Below are 12,412 nucleotides of genomic sequence, written 5' to 3'. Positions count from 1 at the left end.
GAAAGATATATCAGGCTGCACGGTGGCTCAAGCCTGTAATCCCAGCACTTTGGGAGGCCGGTATTGGTGTGATCAATGGGTCAGAGATCAAAACTATCCCGGGCTGACACGGTGAAACCCTGCCCCTACTTAAAAATACAAAACTAGCTGGGCGAGGTGGCGGGCGCCTGTAGTCCCAGCTACCGGGAGGCTGGAGGCAGGAGAATGGCGGACCCGGAGGCTGGAGCTTGCAGTGAGCTGAGATCCGCCACTGCACTCCAGCCTGGTGAGCAGGAGACCCGGCCTCCCAAAAAAAAAAAAAAAAAAAAAAAAGAAAGACACGCTAACACCCGGGCTAGTCAAGCGGCTCAAGCCTGTAATCCTGCAGCACTTTAGAGGCCGACACGGGCGGATCACAAGGTCAGAGGATCGAGACCATCCTGGCTAACCTGGTGGAAACCCCGCCTCACTGTAAAAATACAAAACTAGGCCGGCGAGGGCGGACGCCTGTAGTCCCAGCTACTCGGGAGGCTGGGCAGGAGAATGGCAGAACCTGGGAGGCATGGAGCTTGCAGTGAGCCAGATCCGGCCACTGCACTCCAGCCTGGGCGACAGAGCAAGACTCCATCTCAAAAAAAAAAGAAAAAGAAAAAGAAAAAGCACCCGCTCAGCCAAAGATGGGATCTCAGCTGCGGGTTCCTGCCACTGCCCTCCAGCCACGGTGGTGGGACCCACCCAAGGTGTCCAGATCCCTAGGGGACGGGGCAGTCGGAGCAACCCTTCCCATGGCCTTGCAGCCTGCAGCCGCAGAGTTCCCAATGTGGTGGGGGTGGGCTTGAGCCCCCTCTCCAGCTCCTGCTGGCTGCCTTGGCTGGGGACTGCATTTCTCCTCCATGAGCTCAGTCCCTGGGGATGCAGGACCTGGGGCCAGGCCAAGACACAGCTGCCGGCCCGCTGACCAGGAACCTGAGAATGTGCCCTTGGCTTTTCCTCTTGGGACTGCGGTCCCGCCCTCTGCCCAGAAGCTGGGGCCAGGTTCTCCAGCCAGGCAGTGGGCTGTGGGAGCCTAGTGAGAACCAGCAGGGGTGAGGGCAGTTGAGTGTGGGCCTTCGGCAAGTGTGGGGAGGCTGGACCCAGCCGTGTCCCCTGGACACTGCTTCCCTGGGACACTCTGACGCTTGAACCTTCCATGGCTCCCCATTGCCTGAAGTAACACAATTCCTCCCCACCTCATCAGTTTCATCTCCCTGCCTCTTGGCCTTGCTAGCCTTTGCCTGCAACGTTCCCACTGGTAGGAACATGCTTCTCGTACCACAAAGGCTCCTTTCCCCTGGCTGCTTACTCTGACCCTCCAGCTCTTCTCACCTTCATTCAGTCGTTCAACAAACATTTACTGGACACTTACTTGGTGCCAGGCCTTATTGTAGGCAGAGGTGACCCAAGACAGAGCCAGTTCCTGCCCTGAGAAGGGAAACAGACAAGAAACAAACAGACAAACAAGAACCATCAAGGCCGGGCGCGGTGGCTCACGCCTGTAATCCCAACACTTTGGGAGGCGAAGGAAGGAGTATCACTTGAGTCCAGGAGTTCAGAACCAGTCTGGTCAACATAGCGAGACCCCACCTGTCTCTTCGAAAGAATTTTTTTTTTTTTTTTTTTGAGACAGAGTCTCGCTCTGTCACCAGGCTAGAGTGCAGTGGCACCATCTCCACTCACTGCAACCTCCGCCTCCTGGATTCAAGTGATTCTCCTCCCTCAGCCTCCTGAGTAGCTGGGATTACAGGCATGCGCCACCATGCCCGGCTAGTTTTTTTTTTGGTTTTGTTTTGTTTTGTTTTGTGTGTGTGTGTGTGTGTGTGTGTGTGTGTGTGTGTAGTAGAGACAGGGTTTCACCATGTTGGTCAGGCTGGTCTCGAACCCCTGAGCTCGTGATCCACCTGCCTTGGCCTCCCAAACCGCTGGGATTACAGGCGTGAGCCACTGCGCCTGGCCTAAGGAAATCTTTTAAATTAGCCAAGCATAGGTGGTGCATGCCTGTAGTACCATCTACTTCCGCGGCTAAGGCAGGAGGATCATTTGAGCCCAGAGTTTGAGGCTGCAGAGAGCTATGATTGTGCCGCTGTACTCCCGCCTGGGCAAAAGAGCAAGACCCTGTCTTAAAAAAATAATAATAAAGAGGCTGGGTATGATGGCTCATGCCTGTAATCCCAGCACTTTGGGAGGCTGAGGTGGGCGGATCGCCTGAGGTCAGGAGTTGGAGACCAGCCTGGGTCAACATGGTGAAACCTCGTCTCTACTAAAAATACAAAAATTAGCCGGGCATGGTGGCGGGCGCCTGTAGTTCCAGTGACTTGGGAGGCTGAGGCAAGTGAATCGCTTGAACCTGGGAGGTGGAGGTTGCCATGAGCCGAGATCGCACCACTGCACTCCAGCCTGGGTGATGGAGGGATATTCCATCTCAAAAAAAAAAAAAAAGAAAGAAAAGAAAAGAAACCAAAACAGAGCCATTGAGACAAGATGGTTAAATGTGAGGGAGAGCAGGGAAGTCACCCAAAGGAGAAGAGGAGCCTGAGAGGCAAACATCCAGGGCTGGGGTGTTCCAGACAGAGTGAACAGCGAGTGCAAAGGCCCAGAGGAGGAAGGAGAGGGTGGACGAGAGGAACAGTGAGGAAGCCTGGGTGCCGGGTGCAGAATGAGCAAAGGGGAGGAGGTCAGAGAAGCGGGTGGGGCTGACTCCCAAGGGGCCAGAGGGTCTGGGATTCTAGCCCAAGCACAGTGAAGGTGAAGCCACTGGAGGGTTTTAGCACAAGAAGCTGATCTGATTTAGTTTACAAACAATCACTTTGGGTTTTTTTGGTTTTTTGGGGACAGAGTCTCATTCTGTCGCCCAGGTTGTAGTGCAGTGGTACGATCTCAGCTCACTGCAAACTCTGCCTCCCAGGTTCAAGCGATTCTCATGCCTCAGCCTCCCGAGTAGCTGGGACTACAGGCGCGCAGCACCATGCCCAGGTAATTTTTTTTTTTTTTTTTTCTCTTTGAGACAGAGTTTCACTCTTGTTGCCCAGGCTGGAGTACAACGGTGTGATCTTGACTCACTGCAACCTCCGCCTCCGGGTTCAAGCTGTTCTTCTGCTTCAGCTTCCCAAGTAGCTGAGATTACAACCACCCGCCATCACAGCTGGCTAATTTTTTGTATTTTTAGTAGAGTCAGGAGTTCGGCTAGGCTGGTCTTGAACTCCTGACCTCAAGTGATTCACCCGCCTCAGCCTCCGAAAGTGCTGGGATTACAGGCATGAGCCACTGCACCTGGGCTAATTTTTTTGTATTTTAGTAGAGACGGGATTTCACCATCTTTCCCTGGCTGGTCTCAAACTCCTGAGCTCAAGCAATCTACCCACCTTGGCCTCCCAAAGTGTTAGGATTACAGGCGTGAGCCACTGCGCCTGGTCGAAAAGAATCACTTTGGAAGGCCTGTCATTCTCTTCTCCCAGGGAGCCTACCCTGAGGTTTCACACAGCCTCCATCAGGGCTCTGATGACTCCATGTGATCCTGCCTGGCTCGCCCGTCAGACTGCGAGCTAGGTGAGCATCTGTCTTGGTCAGTGCTGAGTTCCCAACATCCAGCACAGAGCCCGATGCACAGTAAGTGAAATCATTTTCAGCTGGATGAATGAATAAATTGGGAGTTGGGACCTGATCATGTCCAGGGCCAGCCCTCGAGACTTCCTGAGACCCTCTGTATGCACATAGACATATCCACACCCCCTGGATCAGGGGCTAGGTCAGGGGGAAAGACTGGGGTGTTGGGGTGTGAGAACTGATGGAGGAGAAAAGGAAGTGGAGGAAGAGAAGTCGCTTTTTGTTTGTTTGGGTTTTTTGAGACGGAGTTGCACTCTTCTCACCCAGGCTGGAGTGCAATGGCACGATCTCAGCTCACCGCCACCTCTGCCTCCCGCGTTCAAGCGATTCTCCTGCCTCAGCCTCCCAAGTAACTGGGATGACAGGCATGGCCCTGGCAGCCTGGCTAATTTTTGTATTTTTTAGCAGAGATGGTGTTTCTCCTATGTTAGTCAGGCTGGTCTTGAACCTGCTGACCTCAGGTGATCACCACCCGCCTCCAGCCCCTCACAAAGTGCTTGGGATTACAGGCGTGAGCCACCTGAGCCTGTCATATATATATATATATATATATATATATATATATATATATATATATTTTTCCCCCACCCAGTCTGCACTGTTGCCCAGGCTGGAGTGCAATGGTACTATCTCAGTAACTGCAACTTCTACCTCCTGGAGTTCAAGTAATTCTCATGCCTCCGGCTTCCCAAGTGGCTGGAATGACCCAGGCACCCGCCATCATGCCCAGCTAATTTTTTTATTTTTGTAAAGGCGGGGGTTTTACCATGTTGGCCAGGCTGGTCTTGAACTTCTGACCTCAGGTGATCCACCCACCTCTGCCTCCCAAAGTGTTGGGATTACAGGCATGAGTCACGATGCCCGGCCTTTTTTTTTTTTTTTTTTTTTTTTGAGAAGAGTCTCACTCTGTGCAGGCTGGAGTGCAGGTGGTGCGATCTGCGGCTCACTGGCTCCGCCTCCTGGAGTTCGCCATTCTCCGCCTCAGCCTCGAGTAGCTGGGACTACAGAGCGCCCACCACCATGCCGGCTAATTTTTTGTATTTTTAGTAGAGATGGGGTTTCACCGTGTTAGCCAGGATGGTCTTGATCTCCTGACCTTGTGATCCGCCCGCCTCAGCCTCCCAAAGTGCTGGGATTACAGGTGTGAGCCATGGCACCCGGCCTTTTTTTTTTTGAGACAGAGTCTTGCTCTGTCGCCAGGCTGGAAGTGCAGTGGGGGTGGTGTCTCTCGTCTCCTGCAGCCTCTGCCTCCTGGGTTCTTCGATTCTCCTGCCTCAGCCTCTCCCCAGTAGCTGGGACCCACAGGCGTGGCGCCTGCGCCTAGCTAATTTTTGTATTTTTAGCAGAGGCGGGGTTTCACCATATTGGCCAGGATAGTCTCGATCTCTCGACCTCATGATCTGCCCACCTTGGCCTCCCAAAGTGCTGGCATTATAGGCGTGAGCCACTGAGCCCAGCCTTTTTTTCCCCGTAGAGATAGGGTCTTGAACTCTTGGCCTCAAGTGATCCTCCTGCCTCAGCCTCCCGAAGTGCTGGAATTACAGGCATGAGCAACCAAGCCCAGCCTGGAATTCACTTCGATGGAGCATCTGCAGCTCTGTGGTTCTGGGGAGGGGTAGAGGGGAGGTCATTCTCAACGCCTTCCGGGGGTGCTGGTTTCCCCATCCCAGAACCTTCCATTGTGTCTGACACCCTGTTCTCTGTCCTGTCTTCTCAGGCCCTGGACTCTGGACCTCAGCAACCTTCCATGCCCATGGCCTCACCCTGGATCTTATCTCCCCTTGCTCACCTCTGAATTGGGATGTTCTGATGTCCCCTAACTCAGCGACCTCCAACCTCTTTGGCACCAGGGACTGGCTTTGTGAGAGACAATTTTTCCACAGACCGGGGTAGGGGGTGGTTTCGGGATGATTCAAGTGATACTTTTTTTATTTTTTAATTTTTTGAGATGGAGTTTCGCTCTTGTTGCTCAGGCTGGAGCGCAGTGGCGTGATCTTGGCTCACCCCAACCTCCACCTCCCAGGTTCAAGCGATTCTCCTGCCTCAGCCTCCCGAGTAGCTGGGACTACAGGCATGTGCCACCACACCCGGCTAATTTTGTATTTTTAGTAGAGACGAGGTTTCTCCATGTTGGTCAGGCTGGTCTCAAACTTCTGATCTCAGGTAATCCTCCTGCCTTGGCCTCCCAAAGTGCTAGGATTACAGATGAGAGCCATGCGTGGCCACTGGCCCACCCCTCCCCCCCCCCTTTTTTTTTTTTGGAGATGGAGTCTCACTCTGTTGCCCAGGCTGGAGTGCAGTGGCACAATCTCGGCTGACTGCAACCTCTGCCTCCCGAGTTCAAGCGTTTCTCCTGCCTCAGCCTCCCGAGTAGCTGGGGTTATAGGCATGCACCACCACACCCAGTTAATTTTTGTATTTTTAGTAGAGGCAGAGTTTCACCATGTTGGCCAGGCTGGTCTCGAACCTCTGACCTCAGGTGATTTGCCCGTCTCAGCCTCCCAAAGTGCTGGGATTACAGGCATGGGCCACCGCACTCGGTCTACATTTTTATTTATATTTATGTATTTGAGACAGAGTCTTGCTCTGTCACCCAGGCTAGAGTGCAGTGGCATGATCTCAGCTCACTGCAACCTCTGCCTCCTGGGTTCAAGTGATTCTTGTGCCTCAGCCTCCTGATTAGCTGGAATTACAGGCGTGCGCCACCATGCCCAACTAGTTTTTGTATTTTCAGTAGATAGGGTTTCATCACGTTGGCCAGGCTGGTCTCTAATTCCTGGTCTCAAGTGATCCATCTGCCTCGGCCTCCCAAAGTGATGGAATTACAGGCATGAGCCGCCGCGACCAGCCTCAAACGCATTAGATTTTTTTGTTCACTTCATTTCTATTATTATTACATGGCACTATATGATGAAATAATGATACGACCATAATGTAGAGTCAGTGGGAGCCCTGAGCTTGTTTTCCTACAACTAGTTGGTCCCATCTGAGGGTGATGCGAGACAGTGACAGATCATCAGGCATTAGATACTCATAAGGAGCATGCAATCTAGATCCCTTGCATGCCCAGTTCACAGTAGGATTTGCACTCCTATGAGAATCTAATGCTGCTGCTTATCTGACACGAGGCAGAGCTCAGGTGGTAATGTGCGGAGCGGGAGGGGCTGTAAATACAGATGGAGCCTTGCTGGCTCTCCTGCCACTCAGCTCCTGCTGTACGGCCCCGTTTCTCTGTGGCCTGAGGTTTGGGAACCCCTGCCCTTACTGCTCGTTTTTGCCTCCCTGGCTCCAGAAGTTTGTCCTCCTTCCTGTAGGGGTGGCACTTGTCCCCACTGTCCCAACTACCTTCCCTCCTCCATGAGAGAAGGGGAGCTCCTCCCCTAGGCTTTCATTACCTTCTTCCTTAGTCACAGGCTGAAATCTCTTCCGTGATGAAGTGAAAATCTGGCCAGGTGCAGTGGCCCACGCCTGTAATCCCAGCATTTTGGGAGGCTGAGGAGGGCAGATCACTTGAGGTCAGGAGTTTGAGAGCAACCTGGCCAACATGGTGAAACCCTATCTCTACTAAAAATACAAAAATTGGCCAGGCGTGGTGGTTCATGTCTCTAATCCCAGCACTTTGGGAGGCTGAGGCGGGTGAATCACCTAAGTTCGAGACCAACCTGGCCAACATGGTGAAACTCTGTCTCAACTAAAAATACAAAAATTGCTGGGCATGGTGGCGGGCATCTGTCATTCCAGCTACTTGGCTAAGGCAGGAGAATCGCTTGAACCTGGGAGGCAGAGGTTGCAGTGAGCTGAGATCACGTCACTGCACTCCAGCCTGGGCAACAAGAGCGACACCTTGTCTCAAAAAAAAAAAAAAAAAAAAGTAGTCAGAGGAAAGTGAATAGGGGACACTAATCCTCCTGGGTCCTTCCCTGCAGGGTCGCCTCAACTTGGCTGTGTCCGTCATGCACACGACTCTCTCCCTAGGCTCTGCTAACATCCTTCCCCTTGCCCTGTCGGGAGCTTCCAGAAATGATAAGGGATCCCCAAGGATGCTTGCCCTGGGTGTCTCACCAACTCCTGTTGGTTTCCCCAAACTCTGCCCATGCCTCTGTGTATAGTCCTTGCAGCAAACCTGCCTCAAATTTTCTGGTTTGTCTTTTTTTTTCATTTTTTATTTTTAGAGACTGGGTCTCACTGTGTTGCCCAGGCTGGTCTCAAACTCCTAAACTCAAGTGATTCTCTCTCCTCAGTCTCCCAAAGCTCTGGGATTACAGGTGTGAGCCTGAGTGCCTGACCGCATTACTCTGTTTGAATGTGTTCTGTTGTTTTTCCCCAAGCCTCCAATATTCCCTTGCCCATCCCTGCTTAACCTCATTCAGAGCAGCCAAGCCCTCTGCCTTCAGTCTCACTCTTGGCTTTCCTCCCTCATAACTTGGAGATTTCCATGGGTCTTGCTTGATTATCTCAGCAGTTGTTTTTTGTTTTGTTTTGTTTTGGGTTTTCATTTTTTCTTTTTTTCTGAGATGGAGTTTCACTCTTTTTTTTTTTTTTTTGAGACGGAGTCTCGCTCTGTCGTCCAGGCTGGAGTGCAGTGGCCGGATCTCAGCTCACTGCAAGCTCCACCTCCTGGGTTTACGCCATTCTCCTGCCTCCCCGAGTAGCTGGGACTACAGGTGCCCACGCACTGGCCCGGGTGCTTTTTGTATTTTTTTTAGTAGAGACGGGTTCTGCACAGCCAGGATGTCTCGGGATCTCCTGACCTCGATCCGCCTGGCCTCGGGCCTCCCAAAGTACTGGGATTACAGGCTGGCTTGAGCTTCACCGCTACCCGCCCAGAGTTTCACTCTTGTTGCCCAGGCTGGAGTGCCATCTCAGCTCACTGAAACCTCCGCATCCCAAGTTCAAGCGATTCTCCTGCCTCAGCCTCCCGAGTAGCTGGGATTACAGGCATACACCACCAAGCCCGGCTCATTTTGTATTTTTTTTAGTAGAAACGGGGTTTCTCCATGTTGGTCAGGCTGGTCTCGAACTCCTGACCTCGGATGATCCACCCGCCTCGGCCTCCCAAAGTGCTGGGATTACAGGCGTGAGCCACCGCGTCCGGCCTGTTTTGTTTTTTGTTTGTTTGTTTGTTTTTTCTTTTTGTTTGAGACAAGGTCTCCCTCTGTCTCTCAGGCTGGAGTGCAGTGGCACGATCTCAGCTCACTGCAACCTCCACCTCCCAGGTTCAAGCAATTCTCATGCTTCAGTCTCCTGAGTAGCTGGGACTATAGGCATCCGCCACCAAGCCCAGCTATTTTTTTTTTTTTTTTTTTAAGTAGAGACGGAGTTTCACCATGTTGGCCAGGCTGATCTTGAACTCCTGGCCTCAAGTGATCTGCTCACCCTGGCCTCCCAAAGTGCTGGGATTACACGAGTGAGCCACTGTGCCTGGCCTGGGTTTTTGTTTGTTTAAGACAGGGTCTTGCTCTGTTGCCCAGGCTGGAGTGCAGTGGCATGATCACAGCTCACTGTAGTCTTGACCTCACAAGCTCAAGCAATCCTCCCATCTCAGCCTCCTAAGTAGCTGGGACTGCAGGCACAAGCCTCCATGCCCAGCAGTTTAAATTTTTTTTTTTTTTTTTTGAGACAAGGGGTCTTGCAGTGTTTCCAAGGCTGGTCTCAAAACTCTTGGTCTGAAGTGATCCTCCCTCCTCAGCCTCCCAAAATGCTGGGATTAAAGGCATGAACCACCACGCTTGTCTCTCAGCAGCTTTTGACACCAGGAACTACATCCCTATTCCTTGACACTCCTCCCTCCTCCATTGCTGGGGCACCACTTTTGCCTGGTTCACCTCCTATCTTTTTTTTTTTTTGAGACGGAGTCTAGCTCTGTTGCCCAGGCTGCAGTACAGTGGTGCGATCTTGGCTCACTGCAACTTCCACCTCCTGGGTTCAAGCGATTCTCCTGCCTCAGCCTCCCGAGTAGCTGAGATTACAGGCGCCCACCACCACACACAGTTGATTTTTGCATTTTTAGTAGAGACAGGGTTTCACTGTGTTGGACAGGCTGGTCTCCAACTCCTGACCTCGTGATCCTCCCGCCTCGGCCTCTCAAAGTGCTGGGATTACAGGCGTGAGCCACTGTGCCCGATCTTTCTTTCTTTCTTTTCTTTTCTTTTCTTTGTTTCTTTCTTTTTCTTTTTTCTTTTTTTTTTTTTTTTGAGGCGGAGTCTCCCTTTGTCGCCCAGGCTGGAGTGCAGTGGCATGATCTTGGCCCACTGCAACCTCTGCCTCCCAGGTTCAAGTGATTCTCCTGCCTCAGCCTCCCGAGTAGCTGGGACTACAGGTGTGTGCCACCATGCCCGGCTAATTTTTTGTATTTTTCATAGAGATGGGGTTTCACCATGTTATCCAGGATGGTCTTGATCTCCTGACCTTGTGATCCGCCGGCCTCCGCCTCCCAAAGTGCTAGGATTACAGCCATGAGCCATCGCGCCCGGCCTCACCTCCTACCTTTGTGGCCTCTCTTCTCTGTCTCTGAGGTGTTGGGGGTCCTCAGGGCTCAGTCTTGTCCATTCTGCTCTAGGGAGACTTCACCCTCGCTCCCAGCTTCAGAGACTCTCTGCCGCACAATACACCGATGCTTGCTGGGCTGTTTTTGTCTTTAGCCCGTAACATGCTTCTAGGTCCCTACCCTGGGATCCAGCCCCGTCAGAATGAATATATGCCAAACCTGCCTCTCTACCTTCCCATCGTATCTGCTCCTCTTCCAGTGCCTGGACTTGAGTCTCGTTCTCCACTGCCTGGACCACGCCCATCCTCCTCTGAGGCCTCCCCACCCTCCGTCTGCCCCTCTGGTCCGCCTTCTCACCATCCCCCAAGTGACATTCCAGACACACGGATCTGTCCGAGACCCTCCCCTGCTGGCATGTGAAGCCTTTTACAGTTCCACGTCTTCCGATCCCAAACTTTCCTCCCAGTCTCACGGAAATGCTAAATCATCCCTGCGTGGGAGGCTTCTGTGAGTCGGAGCCCAGCTTTGCAAGGTTCAGCTCCAAGACTGCTTCCTCCAGGGAGCCTTCCCTCCCTCCCCACAGGTAAGTGCTCCTCCCGTTTCTCATTCCACCAGGGCCTGATCACACCCTGCTGGCAGTGTCAGAGCCCGGTTTTGTCTCCCACCATCCCTCCTAGAACTGGTGGCAGGGACAGATGAATGGATGAATGAATGAATGGGAAGTGAGAATTCTACTACTGGACCATCAATGCAGACTAGACCTCTGAATGAGTGAGGAGTGAGAGAGTGAGTGACAGAAAGTGGACTAGAGGCAGGGAGAGGGATAGGCCGAAACTGGGAGAAACCCCAGGCCAAGCCCCCGACGTACCCGCTGCAGCCCTAAAAGATGCGCGCGACAAGCCCTTGGGCCAGGCGGAAAAAAAAAAAAAAAAAAAAAGCAGGCCGGGATTGGCTCAGGCTGGGGGAGGCGGGTCTAGGAGAGACACGAGTCTCTATTGGCTCACTAGCCAGGACTCTGCCCAATCGACGCGATCGCCTTCTCCAGAAGACCCCGCCTCCCTTCCGCCTGCAGCCGCGCAGGCGGAAGAAGGCGCCTTTCCGTCGCCCTAGCAACCGTCAGCGGAACCCCGTCGCCAGGGCAACTGACCCAGGCCTCCCGTCAGCCTTTGCCTGGGCCCCTCCGGTCACCCGGACAACCGCTACCCGTTCCGGTCAACCATCAACCCGTCCCCCGTCACCCCGGCAACCGTCGCTGGACCCACCGCCCCCTGGACGCCGTCCTGGTCCTGTCCACAGGCCTCCTCGCCCCAAACCTCCGCCGCGAGCTCCGATGTCCCGGGGCCCCACGTCTCAGTGGCTCCCTCCTCCTTCTGCCCGTCTTCTCGCCTCCCCGGGGCGGGGGGCCTTGCTCCCACCCCGGCAGGGGGGCCCCGGGTTGGGCCAGGCCCTGGGGTCCCTGCTTGGTCGGGACAGTGGGACCGCCCTGTGCTGTGGCCGCGCGCAGCCCCCCGCAGGCCTCGGCGCTCGCACTCTTGCGTGGGACTGTCCAACCGCCACAGGGAGCTCTTCAAAATGCAAGCCATGTCCCTCCCCTGCTGAAAACCCTCCCCTGGCTCCCCTTGAGAATCGAATCCAAGCTCCTCGCAGCCCCTGGCGGTCTCGCTATGTGGCCTCTTCTCTGAAGCCTCCTCGCTCACTCTGCCTTAGCAAGCCCCTGGCCTGCGTGTTGTGACTCCAATGACCCAAGCTTCTTCCCGCCTGGGACCTTCCTAGTCACTACTTCCCACTTCCCAAAAAAGTGCATCCCAGGACGGGCACGGTGGCTCATGCCTGCATTCCCGGCACTTTGGGAGGCCGAGGTGGGAGGATCACTTGAGCCGAGGAGTTTGAGACCACCCTGTGCAGCATAGTGAGACATCTGTCTCTATAAAAAATTTTTGGGAAGCCGAGGCAGGTGGATTGCTTGAGGTCAGGCGTTCGAGGTCAGCCTGGCCAACATGGCGAAACCCCGTCTCTACTAAAATTACAAAAATTAGCCAGGTGTGGTGGCATGCGCCTGTAATCGTAGCTACTGGAGAGGCTGAGGCAGGAGAATCGCTTGAACCCAGGAGGTGGAGGTTGCAGTGAGCTGAGATCATGCCGCTACACTCCAGTCTGGGCAACAGAGCAAGCCTCCATTCTCAAAAAATAAATAAATAAATAAATAAATAAATAAATAAATAAATAAATAAAAATTAGCCTGGCACGGTGGCATGCCCCTATAGTCCCAGCTACTCCGGAAGCTGAAGCAGGAGGATTGATTGAGCT

The sequence above is a fragment of the Papio anubis genome, chromosome 20, assembly GCF_008728515.1.
Source record: "Papio anubis isolate 15944 chromosome 20, Panubis1.0, whole genome shotgun sequence".
Classification (NCBI taxonomy): Eukaryota; Metazoa; Chordata; class Mammalia; order Primates; family Cercopithecidae; genus Papio; species Papio anubis.
Note: the sequence above shows the minus strand (reverse complement) of the source record.